Here is a 20,547-nt window from a genome sequence, read left to right on the forward strand (position 1 = left end):
AAAGTATTTTCTTTACATTTTTGTGTGCCTTTACATTTTTTTGTGCCTTCATTCTCTGCACAACACTGGACCGGTCACGCTGGGATGCGCGGGGACCGGAGGACAAGCAGAGCACCGCAGTGCCTCGTATCCACATCAAAGCTCGCCCACTGAGCACTTGGCACAAGCTGAAGGTGGGGATGGAGGACGGTGTGCTCCCTCAACCCTGCCATCCCCAGGACCCCCACAGCACCACAGCACGGGGGCCATTTCGCGGCGGGCAGCGCCGCCCTCAGCTGAGCGGGCCAGAAGATGGCTCCCGCCGGGAACCGGGGCGGGAGGGGGGGGGGCGGCACTGAGGCCGCCGGGCGCCCCCCGGGAGGCTCTCGGCACCCCCCGGGAGGGTCTCGGCACGCCGGGCATCGCCTCCCCTTCGTGCCGGCGGTGCTACGAGCCCTTAGGGGTCGGTAACGGCACCGAGGGGATGAGGCACGGCCGCCGCCGTGCTCCAGGCGGGGCCCGGGCTGTTGGGTGACACTGAGGGGAAGGAAGGGGTCGAGGGATGCCAGCGCTGTAAATCGGGTTGTCTGAGGGGAGAGAAGAGCCGTGAAAGGGAAGACGGGGGAGAACTCGTATAAAGGACAGCCTTTCGTATAGCTTTCACGCAGCTGGTGTACTGGTACAGCTGCAGCTGAGTGGGGAGCATGCACCGGCATCCTACAGCACTGAGATCCACGGGCTTTGAGGGCATATATAGTATAAGGGAGGCTGGGGACAATATTAGCACAGTTGCTTTAACTTTTTTTGCATTATCTGAAAACTAGTCCAGAAAACCTCATAAGGAAGGTCTGAAAAATGGACTGGGAAAATAAACACAACAAATAAAATGTATGTTTTCGTTGCTTTTCCAAATGAAAGCCATACCACGGGCACTCTGGCTAAAGGCTTACATGTCTAATGTATTACCAGACCTACTCAAAACAGCAGTACTATGCCAAACCTGACCATAGCGCTACAGAAGGGTTGGTTTGTATCTCGTCTACATAAGACTTTTTTGTTCTCATAAAGGTTAAAAGCGATTTTCTGTGATCAGCATCAGGTAACAAGGAATCTCACCTTTAAATCTGGGCTGCAGAAGGACCAAGAAGCCCTTTTCAGCAGCAACACCGAGCTTTCATGTACACCAAAGTACTTGCCAATGTAAGTCCTTTGTCCCCGGTGAGGTCAGCCTAATGCTGCCTTTAGATGCTTTCACCATGGCACACTACCAATACACAGCACGTGCAATATGTGGTGCTCTGATTACGGCAGTGCTGCCTTTAGACTGCTAACAGCAGTATACATACAAAAACTTCACATACAAAAACTGAGTTCCTGTCGAGGACACAATTCTGCATCATAGCAAGACAAAACATGAGTTTTCTGAGAGAACTGCATTCTTCCCATAGGTAGCTGAAGTGAAAGATACTCATTTGTGACTGGATTTAAATGACTATATATATATATATATATATATATACATTGATATGGCAAATGACTTGACCTTTGCTGCCTCTCCATCCATAAGTTGCAAAGTTTTGTAGTCTGCCCTCGTGCAGTGGGCAAACAAGGTATCCTATCTGTAAATCTACTTATCTTAGTCACATGGCATACAGGATTGATGTGTGTAACTGCCTTTATACCACGAGTGCCTGCAGAGTCACATTTGACCTGGTCACCGATGAAAATAGTTATATTTAGTATACTTCAAAATGTGTTCAGGCTCAGATTGAAGCTAGGCAATGTCTAAAAAGTCTGATCACAACCCCAATTCTTTTCCTGGTAAGACATGCTCTACAAAGCCAGGATGCTTCATGACTGTAAATAGAAAATGGAAGATTTACTCAGCAACCAACAGCCCAGACCTCATTGGGGTTGAATGGGACAGTGAGTAATGATACAGATCTGGAGCAGAGGCTTGGATTTAGGTAAAATTATTAGGATTAGAAGTGGCGCAAAACCAGAACCTCAGACCTGATCCTCTTTGAATTTCTATGGGAAAGAGTTTGAACTCAAATCCCCAGATGTGAACCTGCTTGCATAGTTTAATTCTGGGTCAGCTCATAGCAGTAGGAGCTGAAAATCCTGGTCTGGTTTTGTGTGGGTGTAATCCTGCAAGAACATTTGATTGTGAGATTTTACGGGTTTTATGAATGATTGAAAGTGAGAGAAAGGAGGCCTTTCATGACTGTTGATGAGTCTAGCATCCTATTCATGCAGTATGAAGGAACAAAAGATAGTTATTACACTAGTTTTTATAAATCATTGGGAACAGAAGGTGTGGGAGGAAAAGTGCCAAAGATTATTCGGAAGATTAGAGGTTCAGAACAAAGACTATTTCTGTACAGTGCCTGGCAAAAAGGAACTTCATTTTTGGTTAGTTTTTAGGCATCATTATAGCAAATGATTAATATTAGAAAAGGAAATAATTTTTATAGGTTAACTGTGGTATTTAGATTTCCCCACTTAAAATGTAAACAAAAACACCAACATAAGTGAGTTTACAATCTGTTACTCTACCTAAACCCAGAATTTGGCTTTATTACAGAAGCTGAGTTGAATTTGCCTAAAGAAAAATTGGAGACACAAGTGCTAAGATGGGGACAGAGAGAAAACAGAGGAATGAAAACGTGTTATCAAGCTAAAGATAAAAGCCATGCTGGCTTGCAGAGTCCTGGACAAGAAGGTAGAGGACGAAGAGAAGAGTCAAAATATTTGAGAGGAGTGCCTGAAGTATAAACCACAACTTACCGGTGCTAATAGATAGCTCTATAACCACACCACAACTTCCTGGTGATCACAGATCTCTAACTCTAGTTTGTTGTGGTTCCATTCAAGTTTAGGCTACTCTGTCTGTTTACACTAGCAAAGCATTTGGTCTGCAGTTAAAAAACTGGGAGAAATATTTTGGGCAAAAGGATATATATTATCCTATCTAAGCTACTGTGACTTTGCTTAGCATGTCAACAGGTCCTAAATTGCTTATCTCTCATTCTGCTTTGTCTTTGTGCATGTAGAATTGTTTTTTCTGAGAAATGAAGTCAGAGATTGCTTATTTAATACTGAAATTAATTCATGAGATTCTGAAAGAACATCTCTATCGTATAGCTGATAAAATTATTATGCATTCTCATTTTCTTTTCCACCATTTTAGCAGAGTATTTTTTTTTTCCTCGTTGGGCTAAAGCGTATCTATAAGCTTTCCCTTTTCCTCACTACATCTCCCATCATCGACTACGGGTATCACCATTATCCTGGAACAGGAGGAGTCCTGGATTGGAACAGCCATTTCACTGCCTGTGTGCATCTGGGAGATAAGGAAGCAGTATTCACTCTTTGGAAAGAAAAGACATCCCTCTGAGTAGCTTGTGCATGTTTCCCTGTGCCTTTCATTTATTAATTTTCACATGACACGCATGTCCAAATGCCGGTATGCTGTATTAGGGCTCAACCCCATGCTACTGACGTCAGTGAGAGTTGTACCAATTACTCTAATGAACACAGGATTAGGCCTTTGTGATTATGTGAAGAACCAATTATTGTATTTTTCTGTGAACCTACATTAAAACCTCCGTACAAGCGTAACGTGCAGGGTGTGAATGAAAGAAAACATTGCTTTTCTGTTTCAGTTTAAATTTGACTTCAGTACTATACCTGTTATATTCACATTTTGAAAAGCAGCGCATTGGCAGAATCAGACACATTTTACCCTCTACTGCAGCTCCCAGTAATATAAGGCATTGTGTGGTTTAATCTCTTCCTAGTCATTTCTTGCTTAAGGACGCAGGACTTTCACAGCTTCTGCATTCAAAAAGGCTTCCAGCATCTTGCAGGGTGAGACCCCCTGATACATTATGTATGATAGATGGTCTTTATACAACTCCATGGTCAAATAAGCACTTTTTTTTACTTTTTTTTTTTTTAGGGGAAAAAAAAAAGGAACAACTCCAAGCTAGAAGAAAGCATGAATGTATGTAATTTACTATATTTTACTCCTCTTGTTTTTATTCCCAGTCTTTCACATATGACAGCAGTGATGTAATGACCTGGCCTACATATTGCACAGCACAATGCTGCAGATCTTTTTATTTTCCTGTTGTTTCTAATCATTATTTATTATTTGAGACGATTATCAGTCATTTCATATACAGCTCCAAAGAGAGCAAGAACATCTTCCTAGCAACATAAATTTTTATATTCGAAGCTCAGAGTGGCTGACTTCAGTTTAGCTTTCTGAAACTGATTAGTCCACAGTGCAGGTGAGTTGAATTTCCATGTAAATATGTTCTCTACATCAGTAATTTATGCTTAAAATCATAAACACTAACAGCGAACAGCTGCCTTTCAGATACAACCTGTGATGGGGTTGATGCAGAGCTCATTTTTTATCTTTCAGCCCACCACAAATTCCCTGTTATTTCATTCTGTTTCCACGTATCCAAATAAAATGGTTGTTTTTATTATCAGTACTTTGGTCCTTTGCAAATATTCTGCAGAAGCTGAAGATAAGCTGCATTATATTTTGTCTTGGAATAAAAGTTTATAGTGTTATTACAGTATGGTGGTTGGAGTTGAACCTTACTGGGGCAAGTTATATTTTACTTATTGACAGGATAGGAGAATACTATATCCAAGTCATTAAAAAGTCATTAAAAGATACAGTAGCAGAATCTTATTGTATGAGACGTACGAACTAGAAATACTTTTGTGCCCACCCTGGTTCAAACACTGTTTCTAAGAGCACATATTTTGTGCTTGTGCAGGAACATGTAAATCTCATTTTAAGCTGAGGAAACATTAAATAAGAAGATCTTTATATTTTAAGTTATTGGGATTCAGTATAAAGCTGCCAAGTAATCTCATGGAAGTAGTCGTGTAGTCTAGGGGAGAGACACCAGCTTAGGAATCAGGGGGCTTGTGTTTCATTTCTAGCTCTCTGTCCTGCTCGATAGCTTTGGCCTCTTCATCTCAGCTCTTAGTGATGCCATTTTTTACTGTTTTTCTGTCTTCACTAATACAAGTGTAAAATTGTTGTGACTAGCATTATCCTTCTGTATGCATTGTGCAGTACGTACTGCAGTGGAGCAATGTGGACGAGGTGAGGCCTTTTTGGATCTGCTATAGCACAAAACTAACTGACATTCCCCCTAAACCGGGTAAAGGAACAACATGATGATGTCAAAAAAAAATAAAGGAAGGGAACCTACATCTGGATTTCTGATATGAATCATAAATAGAGCAGAGCTTTCTTCATTACGCTACATGGTTTAGATGGGGGAGTTAACCAGAAATTATTCATGAAGCAAAGAAAGTCAGTTTATCATTACTCAGAATATCCACAGGTAGGTCTGTGCTTCTCCCTAGCTGCTGAGGTATGCCACTCAGATTTACACCAGAAACAATCACCTATGAATTAATGACAAATAAACCACAGTTGTACAAAATGCTTTGGCTGCAAGAGATGGATTTCCTGATACCGCTCCTTGCATTTCCTCAGCAAGCACGCTGACACCTGTAGTATCACTACATCAGCCTCCGCATACAGAATCTGGTGCCTCAAAATACCTCAAGGTGCAATTTCAAGAACTGTTTTTCTATTTCTCTTCCAAAAGTAAAGCTTAATGAAGCAAATAGTTGTGCTAATATGCATAAATGAGGCGCAAATGTAGCTGAAGGCGATTAATTCAAAACTGTAACTAACTGTTCAGGTGAAAGCCTGCTTCATTATTCTGCTACCTGTACATTTAGGATGGCAATACGACAGAATGTCTGCTCAGTAATTTGTGCTAGCCTTAATTATTTTTTTCCCTGCTCTTTAACTCTTAGCCTTCTCCCCACCCCCACTTTGATTATCGCAGAGTATTTCTATATTGCAGATTCATTCATAACAGCTATGTGTGCATTCAGAAATTTTAGCATTAATCCCTGTTCTTAGGACATCATGCCTTTCCCTTCCAGAAGGAGAGCTAGATTTACCCATGCCTTTAGCTACTTTGAGCTATGCAGCTGATACAAAGCATCTTTAAAGCCATCTTAATTGGTTAAGCCTGATTTACACCTTTTTTTCTACATCAGAGCAGTACTAAGAAACCAGAATGGAAATTTGGCCTTTACACTGCTTTTCTTGTTTCCCTTCTTCTTTAGTGTTCTGTTCTCTTACTCTTCTATAAAATATAGGTAAGTGATTAGAGTATTCAGGAATTGGAAAAAAAAATCCTACAATTAATCAAATAACCTATTCATTTACTAATTCTTTATACAGACAGCCCGATTACCACTGTGTTCTGGTCTCTACAGTTTTCTTGTCCTATTTCACAACTTTTTTTCATACTGACTGTGCATAACCACTAATTCAGAAATGAAAACTATCAAAATCATCATCATCAAAGCAGAATAAGGCAATATAAATGTTCCATTTGCCAAATTATTTTTTTTTTTCTAATTCTTTGCAGTATATAAGTATTTCTGCCAGAAAGCTTTACTATTGAAAAGCCACTGCTAGGTAAATCCAAACTGTAGAACTTCAGAGCGCAAAGAATTCAAGCATAACCTTGAAAGTGCTTGAACTTGGACTTGGATCCTTGTCAGTAAAATCCTGCTGAGCACGAGTGTGCGTGCGAGCACATTTTGTGGGGACTCTGGCTCCCAGGTATTCTCAGAGACCCACAGCACACATCTAGTAGTGATGCTGTCACCACCAGTTGATGACATCTCAGTGATGTCCTCATTACCAGTTTCCTAGCCCTTAGAGCATTTAACCAGCCTTTGGCAGACGTGAACTCAGTGCTCAGAGGAGATTTTGACCTTCCCAAGGAGCATGCAACAACACAAGTATGCAAAGCATGTTGGGATGAGAGGAAAAAAGGCCTGATCTTCAAAGAGCAATCAGGATTTGTAATAATTATATCGAGTCATAGATGCCAGTAAAGGCCTAAGAGATCAAATTTTGAACTGGGAGAAGGCAGCATGGGATCCCAGCTCTGCTCTTCTGGTATTTTTGTATTAGATACCCAGCAGTGCAAGGACTGAAATCCAGGCCTTTCCTCTTCAGCCTGGCACTCTACCCACTCAGCTGGAGCATCACTCTCACTCTGCATCTACACTCAGCCAGTGCAAGGTGGAGTACCCTCAAAAAGGATGTTAAAAATGGTCCTTTTCTGAACCTAGAATAATCTACGGCCTTGGAGGAGGGACATTCTTGTGCAAGGTGTAGGATTCAGCACAGGCCTACTATATTTTGTGTTAAAACTCCTACCACTGAGAGAGCCATCGTGCTCAAAGGAGGAAGGAACTTGGCTGTAGACTATTCTATGGGTATAGGAACCTCAGGAGACAGTCATCGTACTGCTCATGGTACCTACATCTCACCTTTACTTGGTCATGAGGACTATCAGTGTCTCTAGTTTGGGGTGAATACAACGAACATTGGTGGTTCGTGAACTCTCTTGCAGACCTAGTTTAACAGCCTCTTCATTCCAAGTCAAGTAATCAATACTTGGAGCTACCTGTATGCTTCTTTTTATATCACCTTTCTCATCTTTACTCATAAAATATCACCATTACCATTTCTTTCTATCCACCTGTGCTGTGCAGCTTGCACACAAGCTTTTGACTTACAGTGCACCCTTTTCTTTGTCCCTTCTGCACAGACCGCATGCATCAATATTAACTTTTCAGCTCTCTGATTTATCTCATTACATTTCTGTATTACCAGCCAAGTCATAATTTCCTTCCCGTAATGTCACTCTGAGCTCATTTCCCATACACTGCATTTGTATATAGACAATTACTGGGTTTATTGCTTGCTTCCTTCCTACTGGCCTTGGCTTTTCTCCCTAGTCTTTATCTTCCAGCATTCAATATTTATGGAAAGAGCTCTGCATTGAATTGTGACATCCCAGTCTAAGTTCACAGCTGCCTGAAATAGCATCACAGTACCAGCCTCTTGCATTTTCCTGTACTCAGGTGGCCAGTTTTTCAATACAAACTGCTCACCCTTCCCACAAAGAGCAGGATTTGGTCATGTTTCCAGTCCCATCAGCTGTACAAGGGGTCTAAACACACTGCTTTAGCCAGTTATGTCAGCGAAGCTGTGCAGAGGGCTGTGAAACCATCACCCAGCAGTTAAGGGCTGCTCACTCTGCAAAACAACAAGGGGCACTTGTCTAAAATTTTAAGCGCAGTCCTTGAGCCTCCCTCACAGAAGACTAAGAAAGTCTTCTATTCTCAGCTGAATTCCTTCCCCAAACCTCAGTGCCATGGCTCCACTTGACGAAAATAAGGGCTCAAAGCTCTGTTCCAGCCTCTTTTCCAGAAAAGCAGAGGTGCTTGTATTCATCTTGTTGTTCGCTAGATGGCAACCTTAGCTTAAAAATCAGTTTCTTTTCTCACAGAAAAAGTTAGCTTATGTGATCAGAAAGAGAAAATACACAAGAAATGCCCAATATGCTCCTACAAGGGTAGGGGGAAAAAAAAAAAAAGTGTCTGCTGTGATGCTAAGTATATCAGTCTGTGCATCACAGGTCCTCAGGGAGCTGGATGATGGAGTTGCCAAGCCCCTCTCCATCGTATTTGAAAAGTCCTGGCAGTCAGGTGAAGTCCCAAGTAATAGAAAAAGGGAAACATCACTCCCATTTTTAAAAAGGATCAAGGGTCCGGAGCACCTCTCCTACAAAGAAAAATTAATCTGAAGGAGTGCTTTAGCTCTTCTATTTTGGGAAATAGAAGAGGGAACCAAGAGGGGAAGGAAAAATTTGGACCAGGCCCTGAAGCAGGGATAGAAACCTACCTTGCAATGAAATTACAGGTAAATGGAAAAGAGAGACACTAGCAAATCTTGTGGCACGAAGAGCTGAGCAAAAGTTCATTAAGAACAAAGTCATGGTGTGCTCAGAGCCAGCTCAGCGGCCACAAGCTCTCTTTGGGCAGGAACAACGATACTGACACAGGAGGGAATTTCTCCTGCTTTTGTCTGACAGCTTTTACTCGCCTTTTATCCCTGCTGAGGGAGACAGCTGCTCGTGTTTATTACCTCTGCTGCCGGAGCAGGTTTGCTACCCGTTCTCCCTCGTAACACTGGTGTAATGATGTCCCCAGAGAGCCGTGCCCGTGTGCTCCTGCGGCCGGGAGCAGTGCTGTGCCTCCCCAGGACCTATTTGGCGTACTCCTGCTGGTGCCCACGGGGGAAACAACAGGCTGCGTGCTCATTAGCTGATGCATGCTGGTAAATGAATTGGTGTTAGCAGTACGTAAAGACCCTTTAGCTAACAATAACAGGGCTTGTTGGAGGTTTATAATGCAGTCAGGTAATTGGATTGGAGACAAGAGGATAGATTGACACAGGCCACGGGGAGCATCACTCCCTGCTAGTCTGGGTTGCTGAGGAAATGCAGGAGTGGGATGTGTGCACCCCGTTTTGGGGGGCATCAGCTCGCTGTGGCTGGTCGGAGAAGCAGCAGCCGTCCCTCATCTGCAGCCTCATTGATCCTGCCATCATGCTGCGGCGGCTGTGATCAGCACTGCTCAGCTACCAGAGGCAAAACGAGGCTATCAAGGCTGCCCCAGGTGAAAATCCATACCTGGCCTCACCACACTGCTCCATCTCACACCGCCTCCCTGCTCGAATCTTTCCCTGAGACACTGCTGCACTCGTGATGTCCATTTCTGGAACTGGGTGTCTGGAACAGGGTAAAACCATCACAAACGGGGGCTGAGCTGCTGCCGGTGCTGGTGACACCCCCACACACCTGGACTACAGAGCCCCTGATACCAGAAGCGCTAAGACCTAACAAGTCTGGAAAAGCCACACTCCCTCCTTAGAAATATCCATCCACGTGCTTTTACAAACAGCTCTGAAATTTGGCATTGGCAAGTGTTCTGCGCAGCCAAAGCATGCCTAGTCCCACGTAGAAACTGAAAAAGCTCCCGGAGATAATACAAACAGAGTTACGAAGGTCTGATGAGGCTCTGTATTGACTGTTTACTCTCTCTGTACTCCTTTTACATTTGTTATCACTCCTTCCATGGAGTTATATTCTGAATTCAAAAGCACTTTTCCCACTGATTAGAAAAGATCAGTCGATGGACCTAACAGAAAAGAATCTGATGGGAAAATGAAGCAAAGAAAGGCACGTTTGGCTCCTCACGCTGCCAGCAGGAAGGCCTGGAGATGCACAGGGTGCTGCTACAGACGTGTGGCTGCTGTTGCACCTCAAGAGCAGCCATTAACACTATTTTGAGGGGGAAAATAGTACCTGCTTTGAGTTTTTCTTTCTAAAATCCCTGTGATACTGACAGCAGCCCAAGGAGTTCCCCATATCTTACTTGTAAATAGAGTGGGAATGGTTTAATATACTGGGATGATTTATGCGATTTGCTGCAGAGCCATTGTGGCTTATATTAAGCACTTTCAGAGTGTAATTTGTGGGTCAGAGAGACTGTGTAATAGCCTGTTAGGATCCGTAATGATTGATCATGTCACCACTGCTGCGAGAGCCTACTGCACACGGATTATGCTTCTGAAGCCAACACATTTGGCTCTTCAGATTTGCATGCATAGTAATTCCCTGGGCTAATAAATGTCATCATACATTTATTCCAGTAATACTGGCTGTTTTCTCTTTTCTGATTCCTTCGCACCGCACAGACCGATCAGTTCAACCACTGCGGCAACTTCCTCAGAAGTCAGGACTCTTGAAATCCAAGTATTACCACAAACAGAGCCGGGATCGTCGCTTTATAGCAGGCTGCTGTGAAACACCATCTTCATTTATTACAGCTCCCCTCCGTTCCTCCCTGCTCGTACTTATTTCCTTGTGGCTGCAATAAAACCTTATTGCCAGGAGCTGGAAATTTGTTCTTTCACTCTCCTTAAAGGCCAGGGCACGCCAGCTCGTGCTGGAGCTCGTGAGGAGGCACCAGCAGCCAGCCAGAGGCACACGTTCAGCTGACAAGACCAGGGGCGTCAGAGCCAGCACCTCTGGCTGGAAGGACGCAGCAGCAGCCGAGAAAGCTGCCTCCACGACCCCTTTCCCCATCTCCATCACCACCCTTCTCCCCCTGCACAACCTCCTCACTTGTTGCCTCGGACTCGATGCCTTCAGAGGGCTCGGGGGACTGAGGTCAGTGAAGTCAGAGGGGAGGCACTGACAGCTGCCACAGCCTCTCTCCTCCTCGGTTTTCAGGCTCCAGAGGGGAAGCGTCTCGTAAAGTTTAACCATGTATACACACGAAAAGCTCGGGGGTGTTTGTGTTTCAAGCAAGATATTCTCTGCTTCTTTATTACCAGCTGAAAACTGGATGGATTCACAGAAGCTGTAAGGGCAAGTCAGCTCATGCTCTGCACTGGTGACAAAAAGCATGACAAGGCAAGTAGGGGACAGAGGCACACACCCTGCTGCTGAAGAGAGGCAGTTTCAATGAGTACTGGTTCATATTTCAGGTCCACACCTGGTGAAGCGACATGAATTTCTTTGAAATTTAGGGCTTTGTGCTGCTTGTGCTCAAAAAGAAAGTTGGGAACGCTACATGTGCTCCGGGAGGGGGAGCTGTATTCCTTGCGTCCCATTTGGAATTAATTCTGGCCTGTATGGATGGACTGGATGCATGTCACCTGCAGAAGGGAATCTTTTTCATTTGTTTTTCACGAGAAAAATGACAAGATTCTTTAAGCAATGTAGTGTTTGTTTTTTTTTTCTCCCATATAATTCCATATAATTTGTAATGCTGTGGGACCATCCTGACAGAACAGTGTTTGCTACTGGGAAAGATTGCCATAGCATGTATTTGCATCTGCTAAAGCCAAACAAAAACCATTTGACTGATCTGCAAAAGTTGGTGGTAGTATAAACAATTGAACAAAGGAATTGATTATTCCCAGTGTAATCAATTACTGCACTTCAAACAGTATTTCTGCCAACTCAACTCATGCACTTTGTCAAATCGCACACTGGAGAACACTTTACCAAGGCCTTGCCTGTAAGCCTCAATTTATTAACACAGATTAGGCTGGGTGATGTTTTATTTTTTCTTCTTTTTTTTTTTTTTTTTTTTTTTTTTTTTACCAATTGCTAATTACATTAAAGGCAAGAGCTATTAAGAAAATACAATGGGGTTATCTTTTCTAACATCCTCTGGCAGTTGTCAGTGCCACATGCTTCTGCACAAGGGGCCACCGTGTGCCCAGCACTCACCTGCAGCGGGGGGACAACACAGATTCAAGTATTTGACATTTCCAAGTGCACTGTCTTTTAGGGAGAGTTCACCTGGCATTTCGTTCACAGGGTAAAAGGTAGCCAGAAGGAAAGCTTTATGGGCAGCACAGCACGGGGACACTGCTCCCCCCGGGCTTTGCTGTTTGCTTGCCCTGTAGATCTTTTTATGTCTCTCTTTCTTCTACAGTTAAATAAGACAAATTTGCTTGGGAAATTTAAAAAACACACAAAATACTTTTTTCTGGAACTTCATTGGCAGATAGAACTTGCTCTGAAAGCTTCTCACTAAAAAAGCAGCACTAGGTTACACTCCTGTAGCAGGGAGAAGAGTTTGAGTGTAGTGTTTTCTGCTCCTCCTAACAGGCTATTTTCCTATGAAATACTACGAAAAGTGGCAGATTTATAAAATCTACGTTTCTGGTTTCTGTGCTTGCCTCTGCCCAAGCCTAGCACCGAAAAGCACCTAAACCATGCCTCACACAGCCTTTCAGGCCCCATGTTCTCCCTGTAACCCTGTTTTTGCTGCAGCCTGAAAGGTACAATCCAAGAAAACACAGGAAGTGCTCCCCCGAAGCAATATTTTTCTGGATGTTGTGTAGGGAGTCTGTACGAAGAGACAGTTATCTTCCAGTCCCAAGGCTGAAAGTTGGAGTGGCTTGTGTTACGGCGTCCTGAGGGCTGAAGGACACCCAGACACAGGTCGCCACCAAGCAGACTAATTCTATTCTCTCTGTGAGTAATGCACTGAACTTTGAAATAGATGCTGATTTTTTGAATTTCAGAGGTTTCTGCCTACTGCCTAAATGACAAGAAAACCTCATTACAGGATTTAACAACAGAAGTGAATTTTCTTAGAAGTTCGCCTATTGTAGTATTTAGGATATTGGAAAGAAAAAAAAGCGGAGGCATCACACAAAGGTTAAAACAGGTCAGAGAACTTATTTCCTGCGATTGAAATGCAACAGTGGGATCCTGGTTTCACTTGCCAAGTGCTTGACATACACTAAAAACTTGCTTGAAGCTGGGTATGCAATAGGAAGAAGGCAGAGCATCTTCTGCAGGTGTTTGGGAGAACGAATAAATGAATGAAAGCAGGACACGAAGCAGGTGGTTGGGAGAACAAATAAATGAATGAAAGCAGGACACGAAGCACGGTGCTTTCACTGCTCTCAGCGCTGTTATTTATGCTCCCTGCACAGCCACTCCTGAAGCCCTCCGTAATTCCTCCTGACACTGTCGTGCCATGCAGGAGGGCCGAGGGCAGCCCACGCAGCGACACCGCCGCCTTCCCCTGCCCCTGGTGGCAGGGAGGATGCCCTGCCTGATGGAGCAGCTGGCACCAGGCTTGTTTTTGACTCACAGACAGAGAAAGCAAAGCAGGGGTGTAAATCAGGGTGCTTGCTGTCTGTCAGCAGGCCGCAGAGATAATTCAGAAGAATTAACGTGGCCACAGCGGTTGTAATTTCTAAGTAATGATTTAAAAAAAAAATATTCACAGCTCTGCTCATGATGTGTTCTCGTACCCACAGGTCTTGCGCTGTACTGGAACAGGATTTTACTTTGCCTGTCACCTTGACGCAGGCAAGCAAGCAGATGAAAAGGAAAAGTGCAGCTGGCAGTAAATCATCCCCTGCTTATTTTTGTCCCTAGCTCAGGTTTGCAGGGGAAAAAAAAAAGTCCCTATTTTAGAATGTTTTCACCACTTTTAGTTAGCAGGAATCAGAAGTAGGAGGCTTTGAAAGGCGAACAGCAGACCATAAAGCAAAACACTACGCTTACAAGGACTGCGTGGGAATGAAATCGTCACCTGATACGAAATTACATACTCCGGCGCTGGTTAGCTTTAGTTATAACATTAAGCAACATTTTTCCCTGATCTTATTAAATACATCTCAGTAGGTCCCTGCAGGGTGTTTCACAAGCATAACAGAGGATTAAATTTACAGGACTTCACCCTCTGTGTACCTAAACCTCGTTTATTCCACCCACATCCCTGGGTGCACTTCACTAGCTTGGGTGAGAGGAGAGCCGAGGCCTCAGCGTGTTCCTTGGGTGGTTATTTCCTTACAGCTTGCTCGTGCACAGCAGGAGAGTAATTCTTTCAGTAAGTGCTGGTAAAAGGATTAGATGCCCCTTGCAAATGGCCCTTTGCACTGGGCCAAAAAGTCCTTACGCTGCAGGAACTGGAGTCATTTGTTTGGTTGAACCCCTGCAGGACTGTGGGCCTCAGTCTGACCCCGTCGTTTTGTTTCTACTGAGCAAATCCAGACCTGGCTCGTGGGCTCAGTGGTTAAAATCCCAGCAGAGAATTTCCAGCATGGACCATCCTCACATCTGCTTCCATCCCTAGGCCATGCCAGCTCCTTTTTTTTTTTTTTTTTTTTTTTTTAATACCCCAGCTACTTCTAGCATGTGACAGGCTCAGTTAACAAGACTTTTTCACAAGGCACCTCTAAGACTCACGTTACACTTTGAATTCATGCTACTCGTTCAGCTGTATCACAACACAATTATGCCAGGCAGAACAGAAGAGATCCTGGCTCACTGCCCTTTGCTCGCACATTTTGAATGCTCCCTAAAAAACAGAAATGGCTTGGTTGTTAAACTCACAGACGTGCTAATTCTTAGCAGAATATACCCCCACTTCATAATGATGAGGCTGAAAGAATAACTATATAGAAGAGCCCTGACACAAAGCCTTTAGTGGCATTTGATTAGGACAATGCAAAAATAAATAGCTTTGTAGACTCATCCAAAAAAAGAATCAAGAAATAGGCCTGCTTACTAACACTGCAAAGGAAGCATAAACAACAGTGTGCTGGATATAGATTTTCTTTCTTGTCATTGTGAGCTGCAGAAATTCTGGATTTTTTTCACTTCATTAAGAAGATAGATGTTTTTTTTTCTTTTTTTACTTCCAAGAGGTGGCAGCAGACCAGAAGTCAAGTGAAACTCTTACACTGGGACATGCAGTTGGTAACTGGGTCAGCTGGCCTGCGAGTGCTGGTGACACCCTGCCTTACTGACCCCTGTGTGCTCAGGCAGGTCAAGCTCCCTGCAGGTGGAGGTTTCGGGGCAGGCAATGCATCTCCTGGCTAGGAACTGCTTCTGGGGTCAGAAACACAGCTTGTCTCGCTCCCGGGGGAGGCCAGATCCACGAGTGGTTCACAGGTGACAAATATAAGACATATTTCAGGTATTTTCATTCATCATCTCTCCTGCTAAAACTGCTGCTCTGAACAAAAAAATAATTCTAAATCCATTGGGTCAGAGAGGTGCATCAAAGGAGGTACACGAATCACTGCCCTGGCTGCTACAGTTCCCAGCCAGTCCTTAATTTCTGAGACTTTGCTTTTTAGATTAAGTAATCAGATAAAAACTCTCTCTTGTCCTGCAAGCCTTATTAAACACATACAAACAGGTAAAACAAAAGTTTCCATGACAGTCTCAACCCTGTTGTGAGCACTCTCACGGTATTTACCCTTGTGCAAAATTAACATGAATTAATGTGAATCATCCCCATGACTCCCAGATTTTGTATTCAGCTCTCATTTTTGCAGGCGTGCAGCACTGTCAGGAATCAGTCCAGCCTACCAACAAGGAATCCACCCTTTACAGTGCGTTCACTGAGATGGTGGGTTCAGAAATATCAGGAAGATGTGAATGGGCATATGGCAATGAGGAATTAATTTAAACTGCAGAATTCAATGATTTCTGGCCACATTAACCATGCAGTTACGGAACAGCCTTCCAATAGAACCAGACAGGGCAGAGAAAACAAGTTGTCCTAAGCTCTTGCTGGCTGGTTTGTGAAAGGTTTGATGTGTCAGGGCCGTGTCCAAGCTAAATCCAGAAGAGCCCCACCGAGCTCTGAGGTGAGAGACATTACAAGCTGTGTTGTGGGCCAAAGCATCTGATGCTAATTTCATGCTTGCTGAAGATGTTTTTGATGTTTTACCTGTAACACCACGCTGCTGTTATAGCAGCTGCAAGCTTTCCTAGCAGCACACAGCAGCCTTCACGCAAGGTTTTGCACTGTTCTGCAGTTGTTTTAGCACCTAGATGATTCTGCTGGGACTCCTGACTAAGCAGAGCCTCAGGGTGTCACCAGGGCTTACCCTGGCATGCCCTGAAGCCAGTATCACCCTCACTGCTCACCAGGCCTTCTGCTGCGTGGCCTCCCACACCTCAGCTGCTGAGGTTTGCAACCTGCTTTTTATTTTTTAGCATCAAGCATGCTTTCACCAGTAGGTTAAACAAGGTATACTGGGATAGTGGAGGTAGTGTCTGGGCCCACGCCTCTGTCCTGCCTCCCTTAATGCGTACACTGAATTTTGAGGGATAGACTGACAGGAACAGTAACATCTTCAACCACTTCACAGACATTTGTGAGAGCTCATCCTTCGCAATGCTCAGATCTACACCGACTTTAACTGCAGGACAGTGATAGGGGAAAAATAGGAAAGTGCCAAGCGCCTGCATAAGCCTGCAACCAGGCCTAGCGGTTGCACTAGAGGCTTAGTGGTTTGGAAAGCTTTCCACATCACATCTCCTGTAAGGATAAGCAGACTTTGCTCATTGCAGGTAATTTCCACCTTGTTCATACTGAGTGACTCCTGAAAGGTCAGCTCCTGATTCTCTTACTTGTCTCTGAATATTACTTTTCTGCAGCAGCTGGTTTACTGTGTCATGGAGCCCGTTTCTGCCCTGTGCAGAGAGACCCAGGGCATACGTACGTACTAACATCTTACTCAACAGCAAAATGTCAGACTGATCCTCTCAAACATGATCTGTTTGCCTAAAGACTGAGCTCTGCCTAGGAAATGGGGCTGGTACCAGGCTGCTTTAGAGAGAACTGCATGTCTGCACCACGGTAGCATTAATCACAGTTAGAGCACTGTGTTAGGAGCAGCAAGAGAGCATTACCTGAAGTGTGCCCCAAATCCTGGGAAATACTTCAGAAGCAAATACTAAACTGGAATACAGCAGGGCATTGCTCGGCAATCTGGCTTATCTGCTAGTCCTGTTGGATGACTGATGTCTGGATTACCTCGTGACCAGTCTCTGCTGCCTGGAGAGATGTATCCAGCCATGAAAACAACAGGTAAACCAGAATTAAATCATGTACATGTGAATGTGTCGGGCCAGAAGCACTAAACTAACACATGCACCCTCCTTAATTCAGATTAAGGGCCTCATTTTCCCTGATTAGCAGAGAGGTAATGACTGCAGTCCAAGACGATGTTCTGGGATCCTCATTTACCATGTGAAGGGACCATCAATCCTGATAGCTGGAGCCTGTCTGGTGTACAAACTTGGTTTCTGTTTGTGAGGCCCCTTCCAGAAGACAAGAGTGCTAAAATGTCCTTTCCTACCTCTGTAATCCACTGTCACATTTGAGTTTAGCACTCAGGTTAGAAGAGCTAATGACCAAGCTGAACAAAGCCTTAATTATACTTCAATACGGATCATATTCTACACATACACTTCTCCAAGGGCATGTTTCGTTTTCTATTCCTGTACCACACAGTGTTTTGAGCTAGGCGTGTTTTTTTTTTTTTTTTTTAAAGTACTACCCAGTTAGGCTTTAGGTTTGATGATGCCTCAGCCATAGATATTTGCCATCACATTGCACACTTCCATTCCAGCTCTCTTTAATTAGAAACGGATTATTTCTTCCAGTGGAGCTACTGAGAGAAGCCTGTTTCCACTTGGCACTTAAGCCAGAGGTTTTATTGCCACCCTTGCTGTAACTGTCTGCTAGCCTTCATTAGTTTGTATCGATCTGACACAGTCCACGTTTATAGATGCCTTCCAAATCTGCTTGAATTCAGTCTAAAATGAAGCAGATTTTACCACATCTTTTTTCCTCCAACGCATCCCTAAACCACACAAAAATAGCTGCAGCTCTTTCGCAGCTCAGATTTCCCTGTGACAGACTTAGTATCAGTTCACCGTCACACACCTCCAGGCCAAGCCCCTACAGCACACTGAACAGAATCATAAATACCATGGGACAAATAAAAATAAAAATGATAGTACAGCTACAGCTGCTCAGTGCTAATTTATCTGGTGCTGCTTATCTGCTGGTCCCAGTCCTCTGTCCCACCTGCATACCTAGCAGGAGCAATCACCCCCAATACTTTGCTACCCCAGCTGCTGTGATGAGCTCTGAACTGCGTGTTCCTGTATCAGGTCTCAGAAGCAAGTGGCTTTACAGGCTGCTTGCTTTCCTCCCCGTTTTTCTTCCAGGGAATAAATATGCAGCTGGGTAACTGCAGGACAGATAGGTGCAGTGGTTTGTTATCAAACTCCCTCATGCTTTTTTTTAGGAGTGATGTTGCTTTAGGATCCCTTTCAGGTGTGTCAGCAATGTACATCAAATCCTCAGGCCTGGCAGAAGACTGGAAATTAGGAGACATTTCGGTGGTCTGCTGTACGACCCTAGCTAGTTACTTCAACTTGCTCAACTTTCATTTTCTTTGTTGACTTTACTTTAAAAAGAATGAAGGCTGGGACAGAGCCAGCACCTTTCTGTGCTCATAAATAGCATGAAGCACAACAGGAGTGGCACTTTTTAGAGTACGTAGATGTGAATGTAGTATAAATAATGAACAATTAAATTAATCTTCCGTCCTAACAGCATCTTTGGCTCACTTAAATCAAGAATTGTTCATAGCCAAACGCTGTTGAGTTGTGAAGTACCCAGCCTACACCCATTACCTTCAGATTAGCCTGGGCTGCAAAGAGCCATTTGAGTTCAAAGGACTTTTAACTTCGTGGGCTTGAGCCAAAGGTACTGGAATACAACCAGTGTTTCTCAAGAGGCATTCAATGCTGTGCAATGACCAGTTCTCTTGAGATATATTACTGGAAAATAAGAAAGATTGATGGTCTGCTAAGAGAGAGGCATATACTGGCTGTCTGCAGCCATTTCATTGTGCATTTGCCCAGGGTACACACATCCCTACCTGTATTATTTTATATATGCTTAGTTTCACGCACGCATGAGGTTGACACCAGTGTTATTGCTTGATCCCCCTGCCCTGAAACCTACCTGCTTCCTTTATTGATTGTTTCTGATTAATTTAAACTCCCTTTGGGAACTGCAAGACCACAATTTGCATTATATTTGCACTCATTTAGTTATAGGCTTCACTTTGGTTTGTCCATTCAGCAGCTTGTCCCAGACGACATGCATTTCTGACAAGACAATGACTACTAGCATACCACCATCAACACCTCAATAACCTAAAATCATCTCCTGTTTACAAAAAAATCTTAGGAAGTGTTAATATTTAATATAAGCATAACCACCCATTTATTCTACAGCAAGACCGCTCAGTCCATAATGACAAAAATGCTTTATGGAGCTATTCTGCAGCAAAAACTTGGGTCAAAAGTCCTCCGTAGCAGCCTGTTGCCATCAGTGGATCCCCCAGCCTGCGTCAGGCTGATTTGCTCCTTTTACAAGAGTTCTTCCTGCTGGCCCCTGGAAACTGGCAGTGAGCTAGCAGCAGAGAGGCAGGCACCAAAAATAAGGGGAGGAAAAATAAGAGCAGTTTCCTGGCAACAAGGCTGGATGCAGAGGTCTGCTAGCTGGGAGCCCTGAAAGTGTAATGGCTCGTGTGTGATTTGGACCATCCCACTTTGGTTTAAAGAGGTCTTGTGTACATAGTAAACACATTATGCTAGAGCATGTGCTGGGCATGTCTGAGGCCATTGACAAAGAGCCACCTGCCAAATGTCTTTCTGCTTAGCAAGGGAGAGATTTGTTTCTGCTTCAGGTGGTCACACATTGCCCACAATATTATTTTGCAATAATTAAAAATCCAGAACCAGCAGTTTGAAGTCGTTGATCCCTTTTGTGCTAGTGGTTTTCTGAAGCACAGAACAATGAAAAGTCACCTTATTTATAGGCTATGACTAAATGCATCCCTATGTTTTCCCAAAGAGAAACTTGAAGAAAATAAGAGAAACTTGGGCCAGATTTGAAAACAGATACCTCACCCCAGATTTGAAAAATTTGATGCCTCACCCCAGCAGGAAGCCACCTAATCAACTCGTTCAGAGATACCAGCTGAGGAGATGTGGTTAGAAACTGGAGATGGTCCCAGTACAATTGCTAGCCTTGTTTCCTCACTTGCTTTTAATAAACCTCCTTTGATAAACCTGCACGAAGGAAGCCTGTCACTGCCTTACCTCTGTACAGGGCTGCCACAGTCCTGTCCCTTCTGCCCGCTGCTCGCTGTCAGGAGTACAGCTCCAGATTTCTCCCCTCTGTGGGCATCACAGTACCAGTGCAGCCTGGGGAACG

The 20,547-nt window shown here is 44.0% G+C and overlaps 1 long non-coding RNA gene across 6 annotated transcripts in view; it reads right to left on the reverse strand.

The window, feature by feature from the left end:
* Window positions 1-20,547, reverse strand: part of LOC106020089 (uncharacterized) — a 252,097-nt gene that overhangs the window by 71,212 nt on the left and 160,338 nt on the right. For all 6 annotated transcript variants that reach the window (XR_011808848.1, XR_011808851.1, XR_011808849.1 and 3 more), the window contains one exon: window positions 20,433-20,537. This is a non-coding gene — a long non-coding RNA (uncharacterized lncRNA). The remainder of the gene's footprint in view (window positions 1-20,432; window positions 20,538-20,547) is intronic.

Source organism: Anas platyrhynchos, chromosome 4 (genome assembly GCF_047663525.1).
Source record: "Anas platyrhynchos isolate ZD024472 breed Pekin duck chromosome 4, IASCAAS_PekinDuck_T2T, whole genome shotgun sequence".
NCBI lineage: Eukaryota > Metazoa > Chordata > Aves > Anseriformes > Anatidae > Anas > Anas platyrhynchos.